Source organism: Artemia sp. Qi Xiang Cuo, chromosome 13 (assembly GCF_049724085.1).
Source record: "Artemia sp. Qi Xiang Cuo chromosome 13, ASM4972408v1, whole genome shotgun sequence".
In the NCBI taxonomy this organism is placed as follows: domain Eukaryota; kingdom Metazoa; phylum Arthropoda; class Branchiopoda; order Anostraca; family Artemiidae; genus Artemia; species Artemia sp. Qi Xiang Cuo.
The window spans coordinates 60440952-60463349 of NC_142806.1; the positions used below are offsets into that span (position 1 = coordinate 60440952).

Below are 22398 nucleotides of genomic sequence, written 5' to 3' on the forward strand. Positions count from 1 at the left end.
AACGAAGTCTGCTGTAGTTTTTTACCATAAAAACAAGTATATTGCATCTTTTATCGATGAGGGCTACCGCTCCCCGGTTTCGCCCTTGCAAAGCGCTGTTTTACAACAAAAACAAAGTCTGCTTGAATCTTTTACCATAAGAACACCCTATTGCATTTATTTGATGAAAAATCCTACTGATACTTATTATTTTCCGTTTCCTCAGGAGATTTTTCCCTAAACAATAACAAGCTATACTGTGATGAACTTTAAAAATTTTGAACAGAAAAACAGGGAGCAGAAGAAGGGCTCAGAATAAACTAGCAGTTCAGGTTCATTTATTTTACCATCATACATGATCACACTGAGTCTCTTACTGTAACAGACTGTAACAGACTGAGTAGTCATTGCCAAATCCTCAGAAGATATTAAAAAAATGCCATTGAAACAGTTTCATTCGTATTGGTACGACCAATTGATTGCAGGGTACAGGACTTAAAAACCTTAACAAAAGAGGCTGCAAAAAGGGGGGTTTGGGGGGCGCCACCCCCCCAACTGTGCCTCCTAATCCCTGTACGTTTTAAGGTTCGACCTTGTAACTCAGCCTCTTTAACTCTTTAGAAAACGTAGTTTTTTTTCAAATAATTTAAAAAAGAAACTGAGTTTCCTTTTTAAACTTTAAATTCAGTATATAAAAATTTCCTCTGACGCGGAATCGAACCCGGGTCTTCCACCTGACAGTCAGGAGCATCGACCACTGTACCAAAGACACACAATTGTTCTTGTATTTTTAGTGTGTGGAATCTATTTTTGATGCAAGTAAATACCCAGAAAACTTGATATTTGGTTTTTGGAAAACAGGGAAGGAGTGATTGGATTGAGCTGAAATTTCGAGGATAAGCTACCAAGTCCCAGAAAAGCTTATCCTCTTAATTTCAGCCCGATCGGACAACGTTAAAGGGGGGCTGGGGTGGGAAAAATTAACATGGGCTCTTATAGGAAAACGATGTTTTTCGTAAATGTAAATTCGGGGTATAATTTTTTCGGTCTGAAAATATCAAAAGACCCTAACAGGTCGAATTCCGCTTCGAATGAGTCCTCATTCACCCGGATCCGTTGCCAACTGTGGCCTGTAGGCGTGGCTGATAAAAAAAAAGAAGAGAAATGAACATTAAGTGGCTATATCTGTTTTTTGACAGGGAAGGAGTGATCGGATTGAGCTGAAATTTCGAGGATAAGCGCCCGGGCCCTCGTAAATCTTAGCCTATAAATTTAAGACGACTTGTAAACCATTAACGGGGGGATGTGGTGGGAGGGTCGAAACTTCCAGCCCAGTTTACCCCATGAAAGTCAGAGGAGGATGAAATTTTGCACGTTTCTGAGTTTGAGCTTGGGCTACAAAATGCGATCACCGCCATCTCTCTGCGACCTCTAGGACCAGAAATCGCTTAACATTGTGGTGGGTCGCCTCTTTAAAGAGGCACAAGTGTGCGTCCTTGATCCTAGCCTCCTTTGAGTCTTAAATCTCTTAGTGCCTTATGGATCTAAGTGCCTTTCTTTTTTGTTTTTGTTTTTTTAGTTGTCTGTACTATTTCATCTTGGGATTACGAAGGCTTGTGTATTAGCCCAGTTCTCACGTTTCTTTTTGAGGCCATACTATAACCATAAAGTTATCTTTGAATATGGTGTTGCAACTGCTTTTCAATAGGGATATTTATAGGGCTTGTGAAGTCGAAGAAACTGACCAAACAACCGATCTAGATAATATTCTAGCCTCCTTTGAGTCTTACATCTCTTAGTGCCTTATGGAACTAAGTGCCTTTCTTTTTTCCTTTTTTTTATCTGTCCATATTATTTCATCTTGGGATTACGAAGGCTTTTGTATTAACCCCGTTCTCACGTTTTTTCAGGCCTTACTTTAATCATAAAGTTATTTTTTAAATATTGTGTTGCAACTGCTTTTCAATAGTGATATTTGAAGTCAAAGAAACTGACAAAACAACCGATCTAGTCGATCTAGATAATGTCCTAGCCTCCTTTGCGTCTTAAATCCCTTAGTGCCTTATGGAACTAAGTGCCTTTTTTTTGTTTTTTTATCTGTCCGTATTATTGCATCTTGGGATTACGACGGCTTTTGTATTAACCCGTTCTCATGTTTATTTTTGAGGCCTTACTTTAATCATAAAGTTATCTTTAAATATTGTGTTGCAACTGCTTTTCAATAGTGATATTCATAAGGCTTGTGAAGTCGACGAAGCTGACCAAACAACTGATATAGTCGATCTAGATCCTTTGAGTCTTAAATTCCTTAGTGCCTTTCTTTTTTGTTTTTGTTTTTTATCTGTACGTATTATTTCATCTTGGGATTACGAAGGCTTTTGTATTAACCCCGTTCTCACGTTTTTTTTTTTTGTTTTTTTTTTTGAGGCCTGAATATACTCATTAATTTATATTTAAATATTTTTTTGCAAATTCAACAAATAGCATGTACCAAAAATTTTTATGCGATAATAAACCAAAGATATTGTATGTCTTCGGCTTATGATTGTTACTAGCGTATTGATTGAAATAAGTAATATTAAATTCTGGAAGTTAATAAAAAGAGTACCCAACTGTTTAACAATTATGACGCAAAAAACTGCAGCTTAAAACAGATGAATTTTGGCAAATCACATAAATCGCGTGAAAGTGGAGCAGGATGAACGAAGGGTAAGCAGGCAAGGTAAAAGTAGAATTAGATTAGGGACAAAGCTTTTTCTGACTTTAGCACCAAAGAACTATTTCAGCACTATTTCATCATGTGTAGCACTGTAGCACGTGCTTCAATTTGTAGCACTTTCGTAAAACAATTTTTTGATTTTGTCATGGACGAAACGAGAATTTTGAAAAAGGTTAAGGAATTAACAAAAAGTTTTGACCGCATTTTTCCGTATTTGTTTTGAGAGATTTGTGCAAAATTTGATTTTGCAAAAACACTGGTGGCACTATAATACAAATACTGGTGCCAGCATTAGCGATGTGCCACAAATAAACCCCCAAAAGGTTAAACTGTCATTTCAACTTTACTGGAAACAAAATATATATATTTACCAGATTTCCTTCATTACAACATCTAAAAATTGAATAGGCCTACTAATTGAATTTTTAGTAAACTATTTTTCTGTATAAGTAGTCTATATTTGTTCCAATCAAATTTAGTCTTATAAGGCTTATATACAATCAATTTTCATCAACGATTTTTTTAACCGTTCCTTTCAGATGAATAGAATTAAACTAGTTGAATTAAACTTCCTATTTAAACTATTTGTCCAGCTTTCAGTAACGTACAAATCACACTCTGGTCTTTCGAGAGGATTGAGGGGCTTCAATTCAGTCTATTTGTTGCATAACTTTCTCTTATTAAATCTGTCTCATATAAGTCTGTAGACATGTCTATTGACTAAACAGAACTTTCAATTTAAGTGATATACTTAGTTTAAAGCAAAGCGCAAACGACACTCTTGGCGTTTGGGGGACTTGAGGGGGCGACACTCGAAATAATTTGATGTACCGTATTTTCTGTTTGTCTGAAGTTTGAATCCAATTTTCATTGTATTTTATGTTCGTCATAGGCTTCATAAGTTCATTAATATTATTTTTAATTGTTTTTTTTTAAGCTATGAACCTTACATAAGCAAATTTTGGTTCGTTTTTAAGTGATCAATCTTTATTTTTCGTGAAAAAAGTATTTTGATTTATTTTATTTTTTTGGAAAATCCAGTTTTCCTGTAATTTAATTGGTCAATCAGCTTTCCGTTTCTCTGTAAAGGGTCACGTGGGATGAGGGATGTATGTAAATACCATAAACAAACTAACGATTTTTCTTCTTCAATATATTATGGGTCCAGTAATTTTTAAACATAAATGAGGTTTGTGTATTGATGCAGTAGTGTCAAAATTTTAGAGTTCTCTCGGTACTTACGCATTATGTGGGCCTTTACAAGGAAACCAGTCAAGGAAACCCCGCCAGACAATTTAGTTCAAGATAACGCTAATCAGAAATTTAATGTAAAGTGTGATTTTCATGGTGATTACATTATGTACCCTATTATTTTTTGAGGTTCAGGGGGGGGGAAGGTACCTAGGTTAGGTTAGGTTACGTATTTAATATATGCTATGCTTAACCCCCCCCCCCCCCCCCTAATGTGCAAATATATAGCCCAAATTTGTTTATAAACTATTATATATTCATCCTATTTTATTTCATTAACATTAACCAAACTTGACTTTTTAGAAGGGTCCATATAATGCGTAAGTACCGTTCTCTCTCATCATGAACCTACAGAAATAAGAGGTTAACCCCCAGTAATAGCATTTTTATCACGTATAAAATAAGAGTACAGACCGTACTCTCTAAACAGCCTCCGTTTTTTTTTTTTTTTTTTTTTTTTTTTTTTTTTTTTTTTTTGGCGGAGGTCCCACCCAAGTCACCTATAAAAATGATTAGAGCTCCAAAAGGTATTCTCTGGTAAAGCTTAATAGCATATGTAACAGAGGGAGAAGGTCCTTTTAGCTGAGAGAAGTCATAAAACCCCTTTTCCAGCAAAAATTTTGAAGAGAGCATGATATAACCCACCACAATTTGAATATTTGGGCCTAAAAGTGCAGCTTTCCGACACATTAGACCTCTCTGGGAAAGTTCCAGTCACTTTCTTAAAGACTTGGACTGTGTGGCGGCATGGGAGGGCACCCCTCCCAACCTAGTCATACCAAGGTATTTATAGTTTAAAAGTACGTAATACCAAAGTAAATGTTACACTTATCTGGCAAAGGCCCCTCTTTGTTATGAGCCCACCTTCCCCTTCTCAGAAAGAATCTATCCCCTTCTCGATCTATGTGGGCATGTTTGGTTCGAACTATGTGCAATAATACTCAAAGCTTATTTACGACCTTGGTCTATTGAAAGATATTTTGAACGTCCTTTGTCTTTTTGACAGATTGTCAATATTAACGATATTTGAAACCAAAAACTTACGCATGATCAAGATGCCGAGTAAAAATGAGAAACGTGGAATTTACGAGCTCTCCTTAACAGAGTATAGGGAACTCAGAAAGTCAACTGAAGCCAAGGCATATAGCCTGGAGCAATAGCTTGAAGAGAGAAGACCAGAAAAAGCGGGCGGTTTCCATGGCGAAAACAATACTCAATTTGTCAATAAACGCTTCAACAGGTTTGAAAGAATAACATCTTCCTATTACAGGGAAACCATATTTACCAAAACTAGGGATATGTTCAGCAAATAAACTCACTAAATAATTAGTATCAAACTTAAGAAGTTTACTATAAACATTTTAGTAGCTTAAGGTCAGGATACACTATCATTACTGCTGACGCTACGAGTCGTGCTGCTGAAAAACTAGAACCAAGGGTGCTAACACTGGAGCCAGGAGGTTTGAGCTCCAGCCACCTCCCTCCCTTCCTAGAGAGGGGTTTACAAAAAATGAACAATTTTGTCAATTTGAAAAAAATAATACACTTTTCTGGGAAAATATTCCTTTTTTCGAGGGGTCAACCACTTTCAGAAATCACGTGCCAAGCGTGGTGGAACTGTGCGGCACACTTGGCGTTCTGAGTAAGCATGGGCACTGTTTCTGTTTTCTGTTTCTGTTCTGTTTTCAAAGTACCTGTTTCTGTTCTGTTCTTACAAAAAAACAGAAACAGATGACCTGTTTTTTATTTACCTGTTCTGTTCTGTTTCTGTTTTTTTAATAACTATTTTGTCCTGTTTATGTTTTTTTTTTTTCTACCTTTTTTTATTCTGGTCTCGATTTTATTTTATTGATCAGAGAATGAGATAGTAAGAAATTTCGAACTTACAAAATAGCGTTTTAAATCATAATTTGAAATTTTAAAGAAACGTGGTTACGCCCCATACAGTTTTTGGAATTGGGAGCGTCAATATAAAGTAAAAGTAAGTAAAATATGCACTCAGTGTGTCTAACATATCAAATGTGCTGCTAGATTATTTCAGCTAGGCAAAATTAGGGCTTAGGAGTCAGATGAGAGTAGGTAGGTGTGTAAATAGAAGAACGGTAAAATCGCAGTTTTGTTCCACTAAAACAACTTATTTTTTAGTGTATATTATTCAGTCAATTGAGCAGCAAAGTTGCACAGATACTGTATAGGTGAAGCAAGATTAAAACAAATTACTTATTACTGTATATCCTGGTTCTATTGACAGGGCTTCTGTATCCTACATTACATGGAAAGTAATCCGCACCTTTAACCGGGAAAATTTTAATTGAACGGTTTTTATGGAATTTATGCTGCAAGATAACAGTGACTTTCTATGATTACCATACTACATATACCATACTATGATATACCATACAATTAGGCCAGTATACCATACTGGCCTAAACATGATAAATTCCGATCATTAATTGCAAATTTTCTTAAATGTTTAGTCAGAGAGGAGTGTAAATGTATTGAAGTCTTGTCCAGTAAAAATATATGTATTTGCTAGCACGTTTTATTGCATCAACATAACAAGATATACTTTTTCAAGATGCCAAATATACTTTTTCTCATGTTAATAAAACCATCTCTGAATAAAATCAATGGGAACCCTTTCAAGGAAATGCCTAGAGTTGAAACAGTGGCCTAACTAACTGATTCTGGCCTAACTGGCCGGAGTCTTATAAAATGCTTATACACTTTTCTCATTATGTAGGATACCACATCTTCCGGCGAACACGAAAATTTTTGCCGTACAACAAAATAAATTTAAAAAATGTCACTAAGCAGTATATTATTTCTTGTATCTATATCTTAAATATCTATTATAGACAAGTAAATTCCCGTAAAAATTAGTACTGTGCTGCAAATGGCCTAAGTTTTTAGGAAACCGTAGTATGGAGCTGTCATTTTGCTTTTATTTGCCGACAGGTTTTCTTGGCTCATTGCGCAAACGAAACCGCTCAGAGGGAAATTGACCCCTTTCTTCCTAATTACGTCACTGAGGGGAAAGAGGTCAGATATTTGGCTGGAGGTGCAATTTACAAAATGGTAGGCTACTAGAAGATGCTTCTAATTTTGTAAAAAATCCTAAAATCAACTTTCATTTTAAGACAAGCATGATATCATTTTCTGATGACGACTTGGATATTTCAAGACATCTCTCTGGGTACCCTATGGAAAAAAAGAAAGCAAAGAAAGTATTAGATACAACTTCTGAAGAGCGTCTCTAAAGGCTTAGGGAGTGTCTGCCATAACATTTATATACTATCTTGAAAGGAAGCAAACAATTGATATGCACAAAGATAAAGTATATGCGGCTGCTGCAGCAAATAGCAAACCCAAACCATATAAAAAAAATATATCAAGTCAGGCTGCTTCCCTTGAGAAAGCTCCAGATAGTAAAGCAAGTGACACACAGGGCAATAGATTAGGAAAATATGGAATAAGAAGAGCAGGTTATTTATTTCAAATCGATCAAAACAAGCTGCTCTGCGGATGCTCTGCTGCAAAACCCTGTTTAAGGACAAATTGCCACTTTGTGTGTTTGATAAGCCAGATATGAAACAGCTTATTTAAAAAAACAACAGGGGGCTTGAAAGCAACACTTGGGGGAACCGTTCATCGTCACATAAGTTTTGCTGCCAGAAAAAAAGATGTTCAGAAGGCTGCTTTAAGATCTGCCACTCAGACTAGCTTGACTTTTCATTGCTGGTCTGCAAAAGGATCTGGCTTTATAGGTATCACTGCCTATTACCCCAGGAAGATGAAAAAGAGCAGAGGTTGCACCGCTATTTTTCACACTTCAAGAGGCATAAGCATTCTCATACAACTACTAACATCCTTTCAGCAATCCAAGTTGCAATCAGGAAGTTTTCAATGACAGATAAGATGTTCCGTGTTGTGACTGATTCTGGGAACAATGTCACCAAAGTCTGTAGGATATGAGCCCTTTCCTGAACTTCATGTTTTTAACATTGTCTTCATTCATTGGTTGCATGCATTCTTGGATTTTGGTCCACTCGAAGCTTAGCCAATGACATCCCTGAAGAGGATTGCTTGGAATCATTTGATGAAGTCGAAGATGTCGATCCAACTAGTGAAAATGATTCAGACGGTCTTTCTGTTCGTTGTTCTGAAAACTCCGGAAATGAAGATACATTTGCTGAAGAATCTGAATAAACTGATGCAGTGTCTAAGGAAGAGGGCGGTGAAAGTAATGAAGAAGAAGAGTGGGGAGCTGGGAGTCAGTCAAAAAACAAGGTTGCAGCACAAGCTATCCGAAGACACGTTACACTTGCTCAAACATTGATTGTCAAGGTTGTCGCTACCCCTTTTCCTGTGGGAATGGACGATGAAAACGTGCCTAAATAATTAAGAGCATGCCCACTCGTATTCTTAAAACAAAAGTTTGAAGTAGTAACACTTTCTAAAATAAAGCAAGTGCATGGGTTGGAAAAACTATTTTCTGCCGCAAAGCGAAAGAAATTTTCGAAATAAGTTATCCAAAATTGCAATTGTTTTTATATTTGCATCCCTTTGAAAACCTATTTGCGAGAAGAGGATGCTTAAAGAAAGTATTGTGTAGCAAAGGGTCTAAGTTTCTTTAAAATTCCAAATTTGAGAAATTTCATTTTACGTATTTACTTAAGAATGAATTCGGTAGAGGGCCTAGAAAATTATTTTCTAGCGCAAAGGGTCTTAAAAATATGCGAAGTACACTTAAACCATGAATTTTCCCTTTGATTTGTCTCTCAGGCACATTGGATAGGAAATAATTAATCTTAAAAGATTGTTTTAAGCCGCGAGGCAACGAAAATTTTTGACTTGGCAGCAAGAAGTGTCATTTTCCCGTGCATTTTTCTTCTCTCATATATTGTTTAAGATGGATTCTGAAAATCAGAATGGGGGAAGAGGAAAGAATAATTTGGATAGGCAAACTGCACCCACCCAAATCAACTATGGGCTCCGTTTAAAAACTTAGTAGCTGAGTTGACTGTATAATCTGACGAAAGAAATTATTTTATTTTCAAAATCTCTCAAATAACTAGTATGTATTTTTAGGACCTTTGAGGAGATTCAATATAATAATAAAAGAGCATTTTTGTATAAAAGGACCAGGAAAATGGAAGAAAAGAACCTTAAAAAAGGATGGCATGTTGTGTGTATAGACAGTTTTTCAACCCTTTATTGAAAAACTTTTCTTTTTGGCAGAAAAATGCCGCAATAGTACTGATAATAAACCAAAACTTATCATTTACAATTTTTTTCCTTTAAGCTTCAGTTGTTCGAAAAACAGCTGTTTAAACAGCTGTTATTTGAACGAAAACAGCTGTTTTCTGTTTTTACCAGAAAACAGAACAGAAACAGAAACAGGTCTTCTGTTTTTTTTTGTTGACCTGTTCTGTTTCTGTTCTGTTTCATTCAAGCCCTGTTTATTTTTTTCTGTTTCTTCACAAAAACAGAACAGTGCCCATGCTTGGTTCTGAGATGTTCACCAGATTGCAGAAAGTTGCTGCCCCTTGCTCTTTTCTAAATCCATCTCCTGAAAAGAGAATTTTGAAAACTCCCCCATTGAAAAATTTTGTGGGTGCTTCTCCATAAAGAATATGGTATTCAAATAGCAATGGTCAGGTCAGTATGTAAGAGATAAGGAGGTAGAGAAGATTCCCTCCATCCGAGATTGATCAAGAGTCTCTCCCTTCACTCCCTGATAAATTGGAAAATCTTGGAACAAAACACACCTTATATGTATTTCAGACTTCCCCCGGAAAATCCCATAATGTACCCCCCTTCCCCTCTCGTAGAATGTTGGCAGGCTGTGCCAGCGCAAAGATAGAGTGGGAGTCTCTGGGCTCTTTCCAAAAAGGGCATAGTTATCGAGGTGAAATCATTCCTTATATTTTTTCCACATAGTTTGTACCGTTTTTGCGTGTTTTTTTTTTAATGGCACCCTCACTCCAAAATCAAACCCCATGGAACAGTCATAGGTATGTGCCTGATTTACACTTATGGTAGTAACCATAAGGTATTAGCTTGCATTAAAGCAATAAATCGTTTCTTAGTAAACAAAACTTGAAAAATCAAAAATTCCATAACTGAAACTTCGAGGAACAGGATTTGAGCTACCGGTCAGCAGAAAAGTAAATTAATCTAAAACACAAATAGATTATTACGATAATAGGATTATTGTTGCTATTAACATTTGCATCAGTTTTACCACTAGAAAAAAAGAGTAGAGATTCAAGTAAAGCGGCCGCGAAAAACTATGTCAGAGGCTACGGATAGCGTATATTTGGAAGCTAAATTACAGCTCCCCGGCCCCTGACTATCCCAGCTATTAAAGTATGTGCCTTGAAAAATGTATGTTGTCCATTTAGATAAAAAAAAAATTCCCTTTTATTCTACTTTGATTCGTCTTTCTTGGCCTTTAACAGAGAGTTATCATGCTAAAGTAAAAGTTAATACTTCCTAAGATATATTTTCGAAGGGTTACAGTAGGCCTAAATGATAACATACGTAACAGGAAAATGAACCAAATTTGAACTCCATTTTTAATGACGTTAAATTTAAATTGGCATCGCACGTGTGTAGTGGCGTTAATCAGAAGGGATAGGGGGGCTGTGTCCCCTATATTTTTTGCCCTCCTCTCCTAAATTTTGAAAAATACCTCTTTGGGGGTATTTTCCTTGAAAATTCCTTTTTCGGTATTTTTGTTAGAGAAATGGAAAAACGTCAAATTCATCCCCTCCTTCCCTGGATACTGAAAATTACATTTTACTCCCCCCCCCCCTCCTAATTTTCACGAATTAATACTATAGTGTGTATGCACTGTTGGAAAGGCAATTTTATGAAGCTTATATATAAATCTAGAATCAGTTCGCTGAAGACACGAAAATTCAATAGAATCTACAAAAAAATTAAGTTGAACACAGTAAAAATATAAAGAGTAAAATCATAATTTAGCTTAAAACTAAATTCCTAAATTATACATGAAATGAATTTAAATTCAACTAAATTCATTTTCGATGAATTTATATTGTGTTGGTTTATATTTATAAATACTACAACTACTAATAACTCACTGCAATATCAAGCCACCTGAGGCCAACACAGCTACGCACACTCCACTTCCATTCCAATCTATCTAAGCCTCCCTCTTTACATCCTCCCAAGCAGTTCCAATTTCCTTTAAATCCTTCTTTGCGACCTCCTTTCACCCGGTTTCGAAACGACCTATTTTTCCTTTGGCCCTATGTGGTTGACCAAAAACACGATATTAGGCAATCTGTCATCCTTCCTCTGCAGAATGTGTCCTAGCCATCTCAATCCTTCTTTTAGTATAGCCCTAGAAAGCAGGATAGAATCGCATTCTTCGTAAAGCTTACTGTTTGACATACCGTCAATCAGACGGGTACCCAAAAGAATCCGCATACAATACATCTAAAACTTCTAACAAACCCTCCTCCGTCTTTTCGAGTGCCTACGCTTCAGAGAAATCTTGGTTCGCAACCTCATCATCCCATTCTTCCAAAACTTTTTCAACTGTGAAAAACACCCTGGGCCTAAGCTCAGCTACTTTTAATCTTTTCACTACATCCTCCATCTTTACTAATAATACTACATAGGTAATTGAAGCTATCCACTTGATCGATCTTCTCGTTTCTTAGCATCACCTTTTCAGCATCACTTATTCCCAGTTTTAGCGACTTAGTTCCCTTAACATTAATTTTCAAACCTGTTCTTGCACCCTGAACCCTCAAAATTTTTGAACTCTCATTCATTTTGCTAAGATTTTCATCTAGGACACTCAAGTCATCAGCATAACCTAAATCTAGGTGGGTTTTAATTTTGCATTTGATTCCTTGCTCTAGTCTTTGCCGTGTTCCTTATGACCAAGTCCATTTACATGATCCATATAGATAGAGATAGAACGCAACCCTACTTAACTCCTGATTCAATGCTAAACCAGCTACAAACATAATTCTTATTTTAACCAAAGCAATATTATTCTCTAGCACTAATCACTTTAACTATTCATCAAATATACCATCCAAGGATAGGATCTCATCTAAAGCTCTTCTATCGGCTGAATTAAACACTTGCTTATAATCTATTTAACTGAGGACTAATGGGGTCTGATGACTCACGATACTTTTCAGTTATTAATCTAAAAGTGAAAATTTAGTCAATGCATTCTTTCCTCTTCCTAAAATCTCACTGTTCTTCTCTTATAACTTTGTTTACAGCATCCCTGAGTCTAAATATTATCACAATGCTAAGTAATGTAATTCCTACAGAAACCAAGCTAAAACCATTATAATTACCACATTCATTCTTATGACCTTTCTTATTAAGGGGCTAAATAAAAGTTTTCCTAAAATCGCTAGGCACTTCCCCTCAAAAACAATATTTATAATCTTCAGTAATTTATCTCTAACTTCACAATCCTCATATTCAAAAAAGCTCTTTACCACACTATTAGTACCTAATGCTTTATTATTTTTCATTCTTTCTAGTACTGTCTCTAATTCTTTCCCGCGAAATGAATCTTTCTTCAAGTCCAAAGTGTCAAAAAAAATTTCATTCTTTGCTATATTATTCCAGTAGTTTTATTACGGTTTAGTAAATTCACAAAAATTTATGTCCATCTCTCTTTAACTCTTTCCTTATCGGTAATTGTGGCCCCGTTCCTATGTATGAAAACATGGAAATAAATTATACCAGCAAGCTATAGAGGGGAGGGGATTTTTTTTTTTTTAAGTTCAATCTTTCATTATTTTTCATTCAGGAGAAGTCACCAGAAATTCTTATACATATGTGGGGTCTGGCACATAACAGCCAGAGCCATAAGAGCCATAATAATCCATCCCAGAAGGCTTGATTTTCTGATTAATAAAGAACTCGATTTTTTTTAAGTTTCCAAGTAAGCTCCACTTAGTTCACCTCTTTTTCCTTCTTTTATTAGCCTCCTTCCAGGATTCGCCTACTCCACCCCATAAAATTCCTGCATACTGGAGAGTTCCTGCATAAAATTCCTGCATACTTTGGCCTGGGAGAGGCCAAAGAAGGGCATTAATTTGGAAAGTATATGAAAGAGCGACGAAAATTAGTATATTTTAGATACAGTGAGAAGCTGTTCATTTAACAATATAAACAAGAAAGGTTTTACTTTATAGCAATTCATTGTTACTGTAACGACTTTTACCATGTAAACAAAGCTTTTTCTGTGAAATAGCTTTACTTCAATGTTTCTATTCATTAATAAAAAAAAGACTTTTCCAAAAATAATTTTTTCAAAGAAAAGTAAAGGCCATATTAAACTTAAAATCATCAGAAAAAAATTTCTATAATAGTTCAAACTCAAAACAACCAGAAATTACTATTAAAGAATACATGAAACCCAAAACAAACAGAAATTAAAAAACAATCATAGCAAACAAAATACAGCAGATACTAATATAAATTAGTAAATAAATGTTAAAATGGGTAAAACTCAAATTGGATATGCAAATCCAGCTTAAAACGAACAAAATCCACTGCAAACAAGCGTTTGGCTACTGCCCCCTTCCCTAACTGTAAGAATCTAAAGCCTACTGCTTCATTGGCACTTTACTGAAAATGAACAATATTACAAATATTTTCTTTTGTACTTATTTCAACACTGAAAATAAACAACACAGTGAAATAAAATCTTGAACTGATGAGCTTTCAGCAATTAATATCATTATTTGTCAAATTATAAGTTTATTTTGAATAGTTCTTTCAAAGACTACAAGAGACATGCAGTTTTCACTATAAACAAGAGTTTGGCTTCTGCCTCTTCCCTAACTGTAAAGTCTAAGCCCTACAGCCATTAGCGCTTTACTGAAAAAGAATTCTACTACAAACATTTTCTTTTGTACTTATTACAAAATTGAAAATAAAAATAAAAGTAAATATAGTATTGAACTGATGAGCTTTCATCAAATAATATCATAATATATCAAATATTCAGTTTAATTTTATTATTTCTTTTCAAGACTGTTCAAGACACATATAGTTTTCAGTAAACCTATCCCAAAATTGTAAAGACAATGTAAAGAAAAGACTAAATTATGAGATTTTTGGAAGCCCATACCTGGTGACCAAGAATTTTACTGAATGAATTATTCATCCAATAAAAATAGAAATTTTTTTTTACATGAAAGCATAGCAATGTTCAGGCTTAAAACGAACAGAAACTAAACTTACGTTGCTTCTAAAGCAATCCAAATCATGCAATCCCAACGCGTTTGTTGTTATCCAGATAACGCATTTCATAATTAAACATTTAAACAACAGTCTGTACATACATAAGACTGTATATAGCCTACAAACTGGCAAGCTATGCAATACATAGGTCTTCTTGAATCAGTCAACACTCTGTATCTACCCCCCTTAGCAATCCACAGAGATGTAGAAATTGCAATTTACTTCACTATAGACTGTTGAAACTCACACTCACAGACTGCAGGGATAACTTGGCGCTTCTGAAGATTAAGAGCCAAGCAATGATTCTCATGAGGGAAGAACACTTGGGGAACAAACACCTAAGCCCTCTCTGTCACCAATGCACACCAACAGTCAAGACTATTCAGCATCTCCTTTTTGAATGCCCAACATCAACAACAATCTCCTCCAAGCTTAAAAGTATCACCAAGAAATTGGTATTTCGGAAAGATATCAGGCTGTTGCTAGAAGCAGACCTCCCAGCACAAGAAGAGATATATTTTCAAGGGAGTGATTGACTTCTTCCAAAGTCTCAATCTTTTGTAAAGGATAATTTTAGAATGGTAAGAAGAAGGTTCCCCAAGCAGAGGATCAGGAGGGTCCTGTTACAAGAGCGTATAGGTACCTGCCGAGTATTTGCTCTTAAATTGCAGAGAATAGGAACAGGACCTTACACTTCTCTTGTTTCACCCTTATGAAAAAGCTGAAGTAGTTTTCTTTCCCTCCTTGGAAGAATAAAAATCAATACCTTGGAGGAGCATCAACCAACTTTGAAGCCACAAAAACCCCAAATGATGCGAGTCCAAGTACTTTTTGCTGAAAAAGAAGGATTTTCAAAAATACATATAAACAAACTTGTTGACATGGTTTTGCAAGTTTTTATTATACCCCCCCCCCCCACTATCAAAATCCTGGATATGTCCTTGATACACAATCACCACTTAAATCCTAAGATCTTACAGGAGATACTAAAAAGTGATAATCCTGTCTTTTGAACCTTGAAAAGATATTTGAAATGATACAAATTCCTCTTCTCTTTATGTTTCCTAATTTAGATTGGGAGATCAGAATCTAGTCAAAATTTAAAAATGGGAGATTAGCATTTAATATATATTGGATTTTCTCTGTAAGGGCCTAATTGTGAGATCTTTATAAGCCCACTACCAGGTGACAAACATATTTTACTGAATTGCCCATTGACTAAATATAATACTACTTTAAATGCAATTAAAGTATGACGTTCAAATCTATTATGAATAGAAACTAGATTTCAGTGGTGTCAATTCACAACACATAGGGTGGGGGGATAAAATGTATTTTTCCAAATTTAGAGGGGCAAACTGGTTGTTTTCTTCTTTTTCCAATGAAAATACAAGAAAAAAACATTTTTCAATAAAAATTCCAAAAAAGGGTGTTTTTCAGAATCCAGAATGGGGACAAATAACCCCCTCCCCCTGTTGATATTCCTGGTAGATTATGCTTCTTCCAACACAGTCTAAATAATGCAAAATCAGTTTGTCATTTGAAATCTAAATAGTTGATAGTTAAATATTTAAATAGAGAGGCTGCCATATTTTCTGTCAACCAATCAAACAAATTGGCTTTTTTTTATTTTTAAACCAAAAATGGGCAGAAATAAAGTCAAGTAATCTTCCAAGTGTAAAACTACCACAAATTGCTGTCAATAAATAAATGAAATCCAATATGAACAGAAATTAAAATAAATAACCAAGTCAAACTTAAAATGAGCAAAAATTAACATGAGCCCCCATGCCTTCTCAAGACCAGAACATAATTTGCACTTAACTGAAAATAAAACAAATGCATGTGGATCAACAGTTTAATATTATGTATACTGGGATTTATTCCTTAAAGTATTAACAATTCTATTTATCAAAGTTAAAGATATGAAGATATTAAAATTTATTTTGTTTTCAGTAAAGTGCAAATTATGTTCTGGTCTTTAGAAGGCATGGGGGTTGTCAGCCTGACTTGTGTTTTCCCCAATTTCTGTCTTCCCCAAAGATATAATTACTGGACCTTCCAACTATGTTGAACAAAATGGCTATTTCAAAATTTTGCTTGGACTTTTTTGGTGAAATGAGGGGCTTGGATAGCTGGTTGCCCTCCAATAACTTTTGACCCTTAAAAGGGCACTAGCACTTTCCATTCCCAATCGAATGAGCTCCTTTTGAAGCTCCTACAACAACTCCTTCTATACAAAGTGCCTTGGTCAGAAAAAAAAAATAATACATAGTGCCCATATCATTCTTTACTTAGGAAGTGCTATTGTACTGCCTATGATTTTAGATATATAAAATTCATTAAGTTTAATTTTGTTGCTTTAAAAAGCAACAAGTCTGAAAATTTGCTTGATTTTTGGAAAAGGGTGGAAACACCCCCAAAGAGTTAAGAAATATTAATAAAAATCACACCATTAGATTCAGCATATTAGAGAACCCTAATGTAAAGGTTTCAAGCTCCCATCTGCAAAAATGTAGAATATTGTATTTTTGCCACAAAGATCACAGATGCAAGTTTTTTTTTTTTTTTTTTTTCATAGGATCAAAAGTCCTATGAGATTGGCAGAGGGGTCATTTGAACAGAAATCAAAAGTCACAGTACCCTACTTAAGTGACCAAAAAGATTGGAGGGAAACAAGCCCCCCTCTTTAGATTTTTCCATAGGGAGGAGAGTTTCCAGAGATGACTTTCCAGGAAAAATTTTACATAGGAGAGGAGGGGATTTCCTGACATGATTTGAAAAACAGTCAGAAACTCAATTTTATTTTTTTATTTTTTTCAATTGAAAGTAGGGAACAGCATTAAAACTTAAAACAAACAGGAATTATTCTATATATGAGGGGGACTGCCCCTTCATCAACCCTGAGTCTTTATACTAAATTTTTACTTTTTGTCAAAATTTTTAGCATAAAAAGTGAAGGTTGAGGAAGGGGCAGTTTCCTTCATATATGAAAAATTTCTGTTTGTTTTAATTTTTCATGCTGCTCCTTACTTTCAGTTGAAAAAAACTTTTTTTTCTTTTTAATGATAAAAATAGTTTTTTTCTTTATTTAATGATATACAGGACAAAAGTTTCTATTATCAGATTTTCATGATTACTTCTGTTTTTCATCCATGCTTTTGAGACATTTTAAATAATTTATTTGAACTGTTCTCATTATTCCATAATGGCATGATGCAACATACAAGGTTAGGAATAAAATGCCTGATTAACAAAGTGATGCATTAATTTAGGGAATAAAAACAATAGATAAATATATTATATGCATTTTCCACTGCCCAATAGTTAGCCAACAGGTTTTTTGTCATGATGAAGGAAACACAATTGTTAGCCAACAAAATTTTTTAGCTGACAATTCAGAAAAAGATAATAATTGGATAAGAATTTAAAGTTTAGAAATAAGCCTGGAAAATTCCAGGGATTGTTTGTAGGGCCAAGAGGACTTCAAGGCAGCAAAAAAAATCACTGAATACATTGATCAGGTCAAAATAGCAGAAAAAATTTTGTCTCCAATTTGTTGGATAAAGCTTTGTCAAGAAATACTGTCACACCCAACTTTGCTGCATTAATAGGATTCTGAATATTGTGCTTCAAATTCTCCCACAAGGGATTTATTTCTTAGGGAAGTTATCTAACAATGTTAGTTAAAAAAAAAAAAAGTCTGTTAGGACAGTGAAAAAACGCCTTTAAATTGGATTGTATTATATCTGGAAAGACTGTTGATTGGGGAATTAATAGTAGCCTACTATTTTTTTGTCATTATAACATTTCCTTCAGAAGAGCCCATAGACAAGAATGTTACCTTTCATTTACTTGACTCAATTAACCCTACTTTCCAAGTAAGCATAGCAAAAGCCACTTAGGCTAACTAGAACTTTACCATAAAATTTGCCTCTTTTTATACTTTCACCCAAAATAATAATTGTTTCATTCAAAATCTAATATAAAACTTCTAGTATTCTTGATCTGATCATAATCAGAAATCAAGACTTTCTTCTTAAACATAAAATTTCCATGCCTGTTCAAAACAGTGGCCATGTTGTACTTATTTCAGAGCCAAGTTTGCCTACTATTCAACCTTTTTCTAAACAACATAAATGTATTGATTACAAACTAGCCTCTCAAAAATTTGCCAAAGTCAGTTGGGATCAACTTATTACTGAGGATGTTGAAGAGAGTTGGTTAAGTATTAAGGCTGAAATTTTGAATGCTGAAAAGTCTTGTACCAGAATATTTTGAGCTAAAAGCTTGTCATTTCTAACTACTGAAATTAGTAGACTAATCAATAGAAAACATCATGAAAATATTATAGAAGAAAGAAAACCACAGAAAATTATCAAGTCTGTAAATCTTTTCATAAACAGGCAACTAACCAAAACAAGGAGTTGTAAAGAATTTATGAGGGAAATTTTACAGAGGATATTAAAGATAACCCAAAAACTTTCTGGCATTATGCTTCTCAAAAATGCTGCAGTAGACATTAAATTTGTTGTTTGTTGCCTTTGATTCCAGGACTCTTTTTCTCCTCCTTCTGTAAATAATGTATTGCTTGAGATGAAACCAATTTTAGTTACTGATAAAATGGTTCTAAAGGAATTTGCATCGCTTAAAACTAATAAATCTTCTGGTCCCAACTGCATTCATTCTCATATCCTGCATGAGAAAATATATATCCCTGCATATCCTGCATAAATGTTGAGTGGTCTTGTCTCAGCCCAGCTTATCACCAAGTCTTCTATAACCACTGTTGCCAAACCTAAGACCAGTAAATGCTCACATCACATGTTTGGCTACTTAGTTTTGAAGCCATATACTGACCAAAGATACTCTTGCTAACTTCAAGCATTGTGACAAACAACAGTATCATATTACTGAAGTACAAAAATCTATGATATTTATCAAAATACAAGAAGAAAAAATTATTCTAACTGATCAACAATTGAATCTGAAAGATCCCAACAAAAGAATTGAAAACCAAAAAGTTTTAAGACCAATTGTCTAGGCTATTTTATTTTGTGGTTTTCATGAACTAGCCCTATGGGGTCTCCATGAAAAAGTGTTGAAAATAAAGGGGTACTTAGAGGGCTGTTGTGATTGATGATAGATTGCAAAAACACAAAATTGTTGGAGTATTTTCAATGACCCACTAAATACATAAAATATACATCTCCTCTAATGCACAATGATATAATCAATTGTATGCAGTGTCATTTGGGATGCAATTCTGAATAGAACAAAACTTGCAAACTGTTTTCAATATTAGCTGATGAGATGAGTAACTTCAAAAGAACAGCTTGTTCTTGTCATGGTTCTATGACAATCATCAAATAGGAAAAATGTTTTTTTGCATTCAACACTGCAAATGACTTGACTGGCATAGGTCTTGCAGAGTAGATTATTAGACTCTGCTTAGAGTTTGGATTAAACATGAACAAGTAAGTTCGAATTGGCCTTGACAGAGGTAGTAGCATGTCTGGTTTGTACAAGGGTGTTCAAGCAGAGATACAAAAGTAGTATCTACCTGCAATTTACACATATTGTGTTTTACATTGCTTAAATATTGCTCTGGTGAAGGCATCAAGACTGGATTTCAAATACTATATGAATAAAAAAACTGTTTTTTTCCTATTTCCTCAAATAAACTGAGTCATTTGTTCCTGCTTTGCTGCATAAAAAAAAGCAAAAGCTCCTTCACCTTTCTGACACATGGTGGGCTGAAAGGCATGATAGTATTGGCACTTTTCTGGAGCTTTTCCCTGCTATTGTTGGAGTAATAGAGACCTTGGCGGAAACCCAGTCTGATCCAGGTCTAATGGCAAAAGACAACTCTTTAGTAGCATCCATTACTGGGTTGAGCTTCATTTTCCCTCTGATTGAAAAAGTAAGTTTGATTCTGTTTATAACTTCTATTTCTCTGCAGAAGGAAAACAATTCTACTTACCTACTGTCAACATACTTATCTATGCAAATCTGTATTAAAAGAGCTAGTGGAAGCAGATTTTCCTTCTTTTTACGGAAAAGCAGTCTAGACAGCTGAAACTGCTGGGACACTAGCCTTAATACCAAGACACCAATGTCAAGGATTCTCCTCTTTAGACACTTCTCTTTTTTATAAAGACCTTGTCTTTTCATCATACCTCATTTCCTCATAAATTTTATTTCTGATGTAAATGAGAGGTAAGATTAAACTTTCCCCCCACCCCCCTAATGTGCAAATATATACCCTGAATTGGTATATATAGGGGTGGGGGCTAAAATTAATTTCCAACAAAAATGATTAGCCTATTAGGCCTATAGCCTATTCATAAAGAGCATAAAAAAGGCATCAAGTGGTATATTCACTTTATTTGTAAGTCAATAATATTGTTTGGTAAAAATTTACAAATCTGTATCTCTGAATTTCGATCCCAATTTTATAAAATAGCATTATGCTTGAAGAGGGAGGGGCAGAGATTAAAAATGAGAAAACTTTGAAAGGCCTACACCTTAATTCCCGTTTTCTAACCAACACAAAAGCAAATGCACACTGTTTTTCCAAAAAAATCCAAAATCCCTCTTAAAATGATGTTGAAACTTACCAATTAGATAGCTATAGAAAATAGAAGGAAACAAATATTAGCCAAAATTGTATTGAAACTCTTAAACAGCTTTTTCTTCCTTGAAGGCTGATTAGGGTTGCCGTCATTGACAGTTGCTAGAATACTAGAATTGTCCAAATGTGCTTGCCACACAGCGATTCTTGATGATATAGTCAAATAAATTTTTGCACGTATCACGGCTTTCGTGGAGAGACACGCGCACGGTCCGTTTAAGTGTGTTTGGATTTGTTTTTATGTCAAATTTTTAATCTTTTTTAATGTAAAAGAATAAAAATATATCTTAAGCTGATCAGAGCGGTGAATAGGAAAACCAGTGTTGGGTCGATACTTAAGTACAGTTCCGAGTATTAAATACATACTTAAAGACATTTTTTGAAGAGTATTTTAAGTACATACTTAAATACATTTTTAATGGATTTATCGGTACTTAAATGCAAAATAAATTTTCGTCTTCAGCGACACTGAACTCGTCTAGAAATTAGAACAAATTTCAGAATGTTGAGCTTATTATGAATGAAGAACATTATTTATCTGTAGAATTGCAAAGCAGCTATTTTTAAGGCGGCTAATTTGAATGAAAATCAATGCTGATATTTCCTGAAGAAGTCACTGGCCTGTTGAATGTGTGAAAATCTAGTCCAAATACGAAATACCTCATACAATTTTTGAAATGGAAAATTGGAGTTGTCATCCTTATAATTGGAACTGGGTAGACCATTTTTTGTATCGTGTCAACCTTCGCTCGCATCAGGCATTAGACAAATACAAGGAGGAAGCAGAAAGCAGTCTTGTGATAGGAAAATACTCCTAATGGATGATGAAGGAAATGAAGCAGGCCTGGAAGAGGGGGCACTTCAAGATTTGTGTTCTCTTAGAAGTACAAGTAGCTCTGAAAAGCTGCCAAATTATGAGAGAGCGAGAACCCCAAGTAGAGGATTCATTTGAAAAGAGACTGGTGAAACTGAGTAAATGCCAAGTTGATGAATTGATAGTCAACTATTTAGTTGAGTCTACTTGCCCTCTAAGCACAGTTGAGAAACCTGCCTTCAGAAAACTGGTTCAGGGATTGGCCTCATATGCAACCGTAATGACACGAAAAGCGCTATATTTGTGTGTTGAATCGAAGTATATATCAATGAAAAGATCCTTGACTGAACTATTTCGTGGAACTAACTATCTTTGCACCACTGCTGACCTTTGGATCACAAATAAAAAAAAAGCTACATAGGTGTTTCGGCACATTAGCTTGACTCTGATCATATAAGGAAGTCGGCTGCAATTGCGCGCAGACGTTTTATTGGAACTTATGATTTTTCTGCTTGTGCTTCCCATCTAAACAAAATCAATGAAGATTGTAGCATATGCCAGACGAAAATAGTCAAAACAGTCACGGATAATGGCAGCAATTTTGTTAAAGCTTTCAGAGAGTATGCTGTTCCATCAGTGACAGAGAAAAAGAGTGAATTGCCAGTTTTTAGTGCTTCGGAAGATTTTGATGATGGGTTTGACTGTGGTGAAGACAGTGTTGCCATAAAATCTGTTGGTCAC

General features: G+C 34.9%; 1 protein-coding gene across 3 annotated transcripts in view; it reads right to left on the reverse strand.

The window, feature by feature from the left end:
• Positions 1–20926, reverse strand: part of ATP8A (ATPase phospholipid transporting 8A1) — a 200294-nt gene extending 179368 nt beyond the window's left edge. For all 3 annotated transcript variants that reach the window (XM_089099369.1, XM_089099370.1, XM_089099368.1), the window contains exon 1: positions 20830–20926. The gene's annotated coding sequence lies outside the window, so the exon portion shown is untranslated. The remainder of the gene's footprint in view (positions 1–20829) is intronic.
• Between the last annotated feature and the right edge of the window lie 1472 nt (positions 20927–22398).